The following is a 10,369-nucleotide window of genomic DNA, read 5'->3' as shown; positions in this document are numbered from 1 at the left end:
CCTATTATTATTTTTGAAAGGTTACTAGTAGGAGGAAACAAATAATTATTATAACTTTTTGTTTTACAAATTTGATAAAGAAACGTACTGCACCATCGACCTTAATTTAAAATGAAAAAAACATATGTTATTATTTTTGCAATCTTAATACATACATAATTTTCTTTTTTTTCTTGAATTGTTTATATGTAAACAATTATTTTAACGATTATACAAATATTAAATTTATGTAGATAACATATTTTTATTTAGAAAATGCCACATATAAACTGAAACAGTATATGATGTCTAGTATGGTGTAGATATGTAATATGTTACTGTCAGCTTACCGTCAAAAACAAAATATTTATAAAAATTGGCAATATTAATCTACTGAGAGGTTAAATTACCCAGTAGATTCTTCAGTATTTTTCTTAAATTTTCTTTTCGTAGGATGACAGTAATTTAGGTACACCACATACACTCTCTACGCAGTAAAAATTATTCGAATCTATACTGAAAATATAAACTTAGATATCTTAACTGCAACGATTGCCTTATATGCATAATTATTAAATTTCATTACCTTATAATCATATCGGGGGCGTTGATAACACATATAAATATGTACGTGTGTACTTAAAAATTTTCATGTCGGTGCACTTATCTTTCATGTCGTAAAATATAGACTGCCTTGAGGAAAATATCTATTGTGATCCTTTTAAGCGGAAATAAATCTTAATGTCCACAAATGTATCTAGTTAAAAAGATTAATTAGAATTAGAATATTGTTAACACTGGTGCAACGTTTTTAAAACGTTATTTAGTAATTGTTTGACGTTTAAATTTTAGTGATAAATTTAATTAAGATTTAACTATTGTTACATTTTTTTTTTATAAAAAGTAGTAAGAAATGTAATATATCTTTTTGTACGACCATCACTTTTTCGATCATTTACCGTACACGTTTCCATAGCAGTAAGTTCAGTTTACGGGTTGCTACGACTAACAACCAAGAGGCGAACGGTAAGCAAATTACTTACTGTTCAGCTGAACGGTAAGTAATCATGCATTCAAGATTTTTTTTATTTTAAATTCCATGCTTGTTCGACTTCGATATTTTCGCTTTCAGAATTACTCGTGATTGATATTTTAAGCAACTAAATCACTCACTAATAGTCGCGGATAGAAAATTAACTCCAAATAGAGCCAGATCAAATCTAAATCGACAGAGGTCAAAATGGAAATTGATTTTTAAAATTGTTGTTAATATTAAACGAAACCATAGTAACAAATTTTAAATTAAAAAAACGACCTTGTTGATGTTCGATATAAATTCTTTCAATTTATGGATTTGATAAAAAGATGCAAATCTTTTGATGGTCGTACAAAAAATAGTATAAGCATCACGAACGTTAAGGGGGTTTACTGGTCTCAGACAAATTGGAGACGTCGCTTCGCTCCGTCTCCAAACTTTTGTCTTCGACCAGTAAACAGCCCTTACCGTTCTTAATACTTAATATACTATAAAGCGTCACTTTCGGCACTTACAAAATTAAAAACTATTTTTTACTTTAAACGTGCAAAATATGATGTGTAAAATGAACACATTTGTCAACTTCTATCTTGTTAAAAACTAAAATACTTCTGTGCAAAATGGGAGAAAAATAAGGTAATGAACTTTGATGATTGCAGTTTATGTAAAGTAACTGTACTTAGTTGTGAGTTGCTATATGAAATTATATGTACTTAATTTTTGAATAATAAAAAATACTCAAGTTCAAAGATGTTCTGTACCTAGGTATATGTGTCATATGCATCCTGCATTGTTTATTTTTGTCTAGATACAGCTGATGATGTTTAATTCGTCTAGCCCATTAATATAATGAACCAGTATTACCCCAATACCATTCTTACTGACATCTAAAATGAAAACATAGGCTTTCCTAAAGTCAGCATATGCGAGAATCGGGTTAGTTGTCCAAGCTTCCACGTCAATTTTCGAGCTCTTTCCCATTAATCATTTTGTACCTGCATTAACTTTTCCTAATTTTATAACAAAATGTCTTTAACTGATAATCTTTTTTTCCCGTGATTTTTCGTAATAGCTCTACATTTTTTTGGGTCAGATTATAGAACAAAAAATTAATCAAGAAAATCCTGATGACAGGATTGGTAATGAAGTTCACTTGTTGGCTACAGGGTTGAGAAGCGTCACTACTGTTTGTTTAGTGTGATTGAAAGCAGGCGGTAAGGTAGCTAGATTAAGTTTAATTGGTTTGGTAGTTCGAAAAAAGGGAAGTCTTTGTTTAATGAAAATTAATCGTACCGATTGCGAAGCCACAGTTTCCTCAACATGCGTAGCTAATTCTTGCTGTTCTTCCAAGCGAAATATGCAAATTTTCGACCGATACTAACACGTGGTGTAAATTTGATTTATTGTTTGTAAATTCACAGTTCATATTAGGTTTTAATCGTTAACTGGTTCTAACACAATTTAACAGTCATGAGATTGTTCAGATAAAGCATTTGTTAGGAGATTTCATGAAATTCACTTAGGACTCATCCTTTGTTTATCAAGCTAAAAATAAGTTTCTGGATGCTTATACTTAAGTGTTAATTATATATATACGGCAGATAAATCAACCTAGCGTTGTCCCACTCTGGAAAAAGGACCTTGGAAAGTGCGGTAGAATTCATAATATCGTGCACTGAAGGACGGGGGGATTAATTTTTGTTCCCCCTTAAGGAGTTATCATCGGACATCGAGACGAATTTCTCGCGACGTAGGAAATCACATCATCGAGACTTATTTCTGGCATTGTGGGAAATTACTTCACCGAGACGCATTTCTCTCGACGAGGGATGCATTTTGTATTTACTATCATGTGTTTGTTTGGGATAAGCTGGGGATAATGCATTATATAAACTCTCAAAGCTATTTTATTAAGTAACCAGTCACTTGGATCAAGGCATAATTTAACATCATGTAAATTCTTTGTTTGAATCGTTGATAAAGTGTAGCAAATAAATATGTATTAATCTCATGTAATTTTGTTAGCTTTGCAATTTTACATCTCATGCAATTTTTCTCTATCTCACAACTTTAGCCTCAGTAATTTTCTTTGTTGTACTTATAATTTAAATTGAACGTAAATTTCCTTGTTCTGCAGTCCCTAACCTCACGTAATGTTTTTGTTTGTACAAAAAAATTGCCGACCGTAAGCAAAGGAAGTATTGTAATCGAGTCCGTCGGCCGACTATCTATTTTTGCATTTTCTCGACCTAACATGACCCCTAGAGGACGAAGAAATAGCTCTCCCGTTTCCGTCTGTCTGTTAACTTTCCGGAGGCCGCGTGTATATTCAGTTACGCCACTGACAGTGTCATGTCTTTATCGACGACCTCACACGTTCGGGCAAAATAGTTTATATAATAAGCATTTCAACAAAACAGTGACCGGAAGCTGGAGACGATGACGAGACGATGCAGTTGTGAAGCCAAATTTTCTCGATATTTCATTAGGCCGTAGCTAGGGGGAGGCTATAGGGGATGCTCCCCTAGATCTAGACAAGTTATAATTAATTAGATGTGAATTACAGTATCCAAAAACCAAATAAAATATAGTGTTTTATTCAATAAACGGAACTCAGAGCAATAAAAATATCTGAACCGTTGACATTCTCATCCGATTATTGCAATCCGTAGAAACCGTATTTTAGTCTTAGATTATATAATAAATAGATACCAATACTCAAACTGAAAGCTGTGACTAGACATGAAGCTATCTGTTGTCGTTTTCTACGTCAAGGGGAGTAGTATAATGCTATCCTTGTGTGATCACCACATCTTCATCTTTGTTATATGCATTTCATCTGTATATGTCTATTTCACTTCCATCCTTGTACCGCACCAGCGCAACAAATCGCTTTTGACAGATGTTTCTTCTAACCTCTCTTTCGAGTTGTTGTACAAAAAACAATTTTAGAATTTAGAACAAAAATCCTATTTTAAGTGATGTAATCATAAAGGATCACAATTGTTGCCCAATAATTTACGATTCCTTTCGTTATCTACTGTGAATTATTTATAAAATCAAGCTGTCAACATCTTTCGTACGAAATTAGTTCAGACCACGGTTGTAGAATAGATAGGTTGATACACTAGCATACATTTGCATATCCCTGGTAAGCGACGCCAATTGCCGATCGCGTCGCCTGGTTTTTGACGTTTTAGGGACACAGAACTCTATAGGCATCTGTCTATAACCGATGTAATTAATAAAAGAAATCGTACTTATCGACTCCGATCAAATGTCATTTACAAATTTTGTATTGTTCATAAAGCAATGTAAACGAAAATCCCCAAAATAACTAGAATGATTTCCGCTCGACAAGGTAGAGGCGCTAGCTGTATGTGTCCTTTCCATGGATATAGGGATCGAAAAGAAGCGTCGCCATCCCAAGCCATTAGTGTACAAACCTATCTATTCTACAACCGTGGTTCAGACATACTTCCTAAAATTTAGGCGCGCAAAATTCAAATAGTGATCAGGCAAGGATAGCTTGATTGTAATCCCTCTATGCAGAAGAAAGATGTGTGACAGGAGGATGTCGTCACAGGCTCTGCCAGGGAAAGAACACGGCATGGTGGTATCTATTTATTATATGATCTAAGATTTTAGTTTAGTTTGTGTTTCACCGTCACCTCTACAGATTGATATAATTTTTATTTGTCTTAAATTACAAGTACTATACAGGATGTTCATTTTATCTGTTCACGCTTGACAATTTTTGCATATTATACACGTTTCTGACAGCGAGGGAAGTACTGTCTAAACTCTTTAGACCAATTTTTTGTTCAAATTTTCGCGTGCTTTTAAAATTTTGTTGACATGTCAATTTAAGGCGGTATGTTTGGGTTATCACAAGGTTATGCACCGCGCTTGTATGTTTTGCCTCTCAAAACTACAATTGCCGATTAACCCCCACAGATAGAGTTTTTTGCCTTCTTCAAGACGTCTCGTTTTTCGATCCGATACTCTTAAATTGTCTTGGACGTAACTATATATGTTACTAATCGAAATCAACATCATTGCGATTAAAAACTACAGTAAAACTACAAACTAACACAAACTGTTTAGAAAACGCAAAATTGTCCAAAAACACCAAAAACCCTTTCACATACACAAAAACAGCACCAAACGCAGAAAACTCACTAACGAAGCTAAACGAGGTTATACCGATTAGATTCGATTTATCCCATTCTGCATGGCACCTCGATATCTCGATTCGGCGATGAACCGAATTGTGCTCATAGAATTTACCGTCCCCGGCATCAGAAACACCGTTTATTATTCTATTTCAAGTGTCAGTTGTTATTTATTTATATGTTATGTTTTCAAGTCTTGAAGGCCCAAATAAAAAACGGAAACGGATCCAAGACGTTTGTGACTCGGACAGTAGTAGTAAATATATATAAAATAGATTGTATTAGTTTGTACATGATTTTTATTGAAGATATCTTTGATAATGATGAAAATGAAGATATACTATGTTGACGAAGAAGGATTTTTTGGTAAAATTATAAACACACCACTTCAATGACATGGTTTAGTTTATTTTAGTTACTACAAACTTACCAAATGAAAACTCTCGCTTTAGATCTACGGGTTGTCCGCTGATACCACTAACGCTTTCCCAAGATTTTCGCATTTCTAGAGACGTTTCATTCGGGAAGAAGACTGAGCAAAGTTGTCTTTCAGTCTCCTCACTAGTGACCGGAGGCCGAACGCTGCAGAAAACGCGGATATTCCCTTTCATATCCTAAATGGTATTGTGCAAGGATCGTCTTAGACTATCGTGCTCTTCTAAATTTTGATTTAATTTTGATGTTAAATTTTCCAAATCTTGGCACCCATTGTCTAAACTAATATTGTTTGATGTTGGTTCTTGGAGCATGTTTTTTGTGCTAGAAATGTTTTGCAAATACTCCTTAGATTGTTCTTCCAGTTTATTAAAAGCTTCTGTATGGAGACGACATGCATTTTCCTGCTCTGACAACTTTGTTTTTAATTTTTTTTTTTTTTAAAGACCTGCTTCGTGTTTAGATTTCCTTTCAGTTTCTATTAAGATGTCGTGCTATTCTTTAAGACCTTTATAACCGTTCGCAAGACGTTGGTATTTCGTTCTTTGTTTTGCAAGCACTTCAATAAGGGCAGTGTTTTCTATGGAAACATGCATGAAGTGATCTTGTAACTTTTTCTCATTTTTCTGAAGAACTTCTATTTTCTCAAGGTTACATGTTTTTCGTTTTGGAGATTTTCCGCTTCTTTCTCTAATTGTGATAAATTTGAAACTTTGCTCTTCAGTGTTTTATTGTCCTCTAACGCCACGATGTATCTTTTCTGCTGTTCTTGGAACTGGATTTCTAATCCCATTCTGGAATCTTCAACTTTGCGGTTTGTTCTTCATCGCTTTTTTACAGGACGGGCCTTTTATAACCAGGTTTGGTTTGAGCTAATTTTGACCCCCACCATTCTTCCTGTTGTTGGTGATGGCTTTGTTTGCAATTATAGTAAATCTGATGCAGATTTCAAACGACGTCGAAGCATAGGTCTCAGTTGTACTTTCGAAGCAAATGAAAACTGAGTCACAAAAGAAAACTGAGAATACTGCTTCGGAGACAAAAGCCACTGGAAATAAAGGAAAAGTTGCTACAAAAACAAACAAATGTTAAATAGCCAACTATCATGAGTTTTCTTGAAAAAAATTGAGAATTTTTAATTTTTACATTGTCGTGTTACTAGTATTTATAAATATTTATGTAATTGAAAGTAAAACTTATCACGTCTGATATTAACAGAGTTAGTTGAGTGGTGAAATAATAGAATGATGTAGACTGAGCATGATTATTGTATCCTTCTCATATATTTTAGTTTAAACAATAGGTGTGATGACAAAATCAAATAAAAATTACTTAAGCTGTTGGAACGTTTTGATTTGATGATTACAATATACAGATAGTTTTTTATGTGCAGGTCTGAGATAATTTAACTTACTCCACATACAAGAGTTGGGTAACTATATGACAAAGTTGCATTATTTCACGCATTTAATACATCGCATTTGGTAAATCACTGAATCAGTGTTCAGCATTGTGGTGACCGAATTTAATTAACAGCGGCGCGAAATTACATTTGAATAATTTGAATTTGAAAAAAAAAATCGTTAAACATAGGCAACTTGGTGCACGGATACGCTTGCTTGGTAGTCGGACAATTTAGCGTTAGGGCAGCATGGCGTAGCGTCAGTCTGAATCTGCTTGTGTGAGTGTAAACACGTGGTAAGAGCTAGGTTTAAATTAGTTGGTTTGGTAGTTAATAAAATGGGAGGAAGCCTTTGTTTAACGACATTCAATCATAGCCAACGTCACTCAGGTGTCCCCAACCCGCGCGGTTATTCTTGCGGCCTTTTAATCGGAAAAATGCGGACTTCCGTTCAACGCGAAACACGTGCTGTAAATTTGTTTCATTGCTTGTAAATTCACCAATCAAGTTAGTTTTTCTTAATCGTCCGCTCGTGCTAAAACAATTTAACAATCAGGATTATTTAAATAAACCACTTGCTAGAAGATTTCATCAAATTCGCTTAGTCAGGAAAACACCTTGTTGTTTAATTACGAATAGGTTTCTGGATGCATATACGTAAGTGTTACATTATAACACTTCTAAATTCTTCACACAAGTTTGCCAATAGTTCATTTACGGCAGTTAAACAAGTTCATTATTCTGTGAACTGACGGGGGGGTAAAATAAGTCTTCCCTTAGGTGGTTATCATCGTTATTATCATCGTTATCATGATCACATCACTGGGGCATGCCCTCGCAACGCCATAGATTGATTAATGCATCGAGGCCTGCCCTCACAACACTACAGATTGATGAATTCATCGAGGTATGCCCTCACAACGCTGCAGATTGATTATTTCATCGAGGTTCGTCCTCGCAACGCTAGAGACTAATAACATCAACGATGCTTATTCCTTCCACCGCTAAAATATACATCATCGAGGCATTCCTCGCAAAGATTTAAAATTTACATCATCGAGACGCTTTTTCCTCGCAACGATTTTAAAATATACATCATCGAGACGCTTTCTCCCTCGGAGCGATGATTGGATATTTTTGTGTTTGTTCATTATGTGTTTTGTTGTGGTAACCAGTTCGCGGTATTAATTGTTTTTTTGAAGTAACCAATCACTTAGATCATGATATAATTTGACATAATGTAAACTCTTTGTTTGAATCATTGAAAAAGTGTGGCAAATATTAATATCATGTAAATTTTGTTAACTCTCCAAATTTTCACCTCACACAATATATCTTTAAGCTCACAATTTTAACCTCAGTAATTTTCCTTGGTTGTATAATTGTAATTGAACGTAAATTTCATGCTCTACAGTTTTAACCTAACATAATATTTCTATTTGTACAAGTTCATTTCACACCAGATCTTTTATTTCATAAATCCTTGCTAAGTTTGTTTTGTAAATACTTTGTTGATGATTGTTTCTATCATATAAATTATTTGATGTCCAATTTTAATCTCACATAAGAATTATTTGTTGTTCAAAATTTTACCAGATTGTATGGCGAATTTAAATGTTGTTTATTGCTCGTTTTTAACACTTGTTCAGTTGTTGTTATATCAGAGTTATACGAGATTGAACATTTAAAAAATGGAATTGAGGTTAAATAACACAAAACGTGGCAGAAGCGAAGTGCGGTTCCTAGTCTGGCTGGCGAGATTTATCCTGTCACCTGTACACACAGGTTTGGATAGATTGAGGGGCGGCCGCCGATGTTGTAGTGCTCTCGACTTGGACCAATAGTCGAAATCTAACTGCGAGTCTGGTGACCGTAATGGCCTAGTTTCGCACAGCATGATCGTAATGGAGGTGCGTGCGGGTAGGCTTTGCGATAGATAGAATCACCGTTGTGGGGGGAGAACAGCCCCAGACCGGTAGCCCCAAACTCCGCATGTGCTCCTGTTAACTGCCGTAACTTTAAAATCTGCCGCCACTCGCCCGTAATAACTTGTGTATTTGCATTCAGTTACTTAATTCAGATTTTACTTTGTTTTTATTAAATTTGTGATATGCAAATATTTGCATTGATTCCGAACAGATGTATCGAATTTTGTGTTTGTTCGTTTGTGATATGTGTATGTCTGTCAATTCGCGAGTGTTTTTTCATATATCTTAAGGTGTTTGAAATGTAATATATCCGTGAATATACGATAGGGGGTTTTTGTTTTGGGCTGGGGGGTAAATCCCGCAGTTTCTTTCCTCCTGCGAGGGGTGCCGCGCTACCCCTCCAAAACAATTTTGTCTATTATTTCTTGCGCTCTTAACTCACATGCAGTATATGCTCACTTGTATGAAAGAACGTCTTCCCGCCATTTTTCAAAAAAAAAAACACAACGTAGGTTCCCATTTTTTAGACGATGACAGCCAAGGCCAAACTTTGAATTTCTTTCAAAATTTTTCAAGGTCAATTAAAGGCGGGAAGTTTGGGTTATCACAGCATTTATTTAACAACTAAAAATACTCGTTTTAATTTATGTCAACTTATTTTATGTAAGTTCTGAAGGTGTAAATAAAATTTTGCGCCTTACATTTGGGTTGTGGTGACCAACTTTGAATTAAAATTAAAATACGGAAATTTGTGGGTAGTATCTAATTAGTGAAAACGTTGGTAGTGAAGTTCGCTTGTTTGCTAGAGGGTTGAGAGGCGTCACTGTTGTTTGTTTTGGTGTGGGTAAAAGGACACAGTAAAGTAGCTAGACGCCGCCACAGTTTGCCCAACAAGCGTAGCTAATTGACAACTCCTTTCAAGCGTGTGTGTGAGAGAGATATTTCGAAAAAGAGATAACATGCTCTACCCGTAGGGGTTCAGTTGGTAGTAAAGTTTCATGTTTGGTAGAACTGCTGTTTTTCCAAGCGGAAATATGCGAATTTTCGACCGACGCCAACACGTGGTGTAAATTTAATTTGTTTTATTGTTTGTAAATTCACAGTCAATGTTAGGATTTTAATCGTTAACTGGTTCTAACACAATTTAACAGTCATGTGATTGTTCAGATAAAGCACTTGCTAGGAGATTTCATGAAATTCACTTAGTCCTTTGTTGATCAAGTTATATATAAGTTTTCTAGATGTTAATTTAATAAACTAATAATGTTTATCAATAAACATTTTTGCTGCATGTTTGGTTGCATAACTCATATTTTGAATTTTCAGTAATTTAACAAAATTACAATCACCGGAAAAGTATTGTAAATAACTCGACTATTAATTAGCGATTAATAGTCTCGAATTATCGCCTTTA

Source organism: Zophobas morio, unplaced genomic scaffold, assembly GCF_036711695.1.
Source record: "Zophobas morio isolate AGI-343-1 ecotype UQ-CSIRO unplaced genomic scaffold, CSIRO_AGI_Zmor_V1 ptg000058l, whole genome shotgun sequence".
NCBI classification, from domain to species: domain Eukaryota; kingdom Metazoa; phylum Arthropoda; class Insecta; order Coleoptera; family Tenebrionidae; genus Zophobas; species Zophobas morio.
This window is presented reverse-complemented; position numbering follows the sequence as displayed.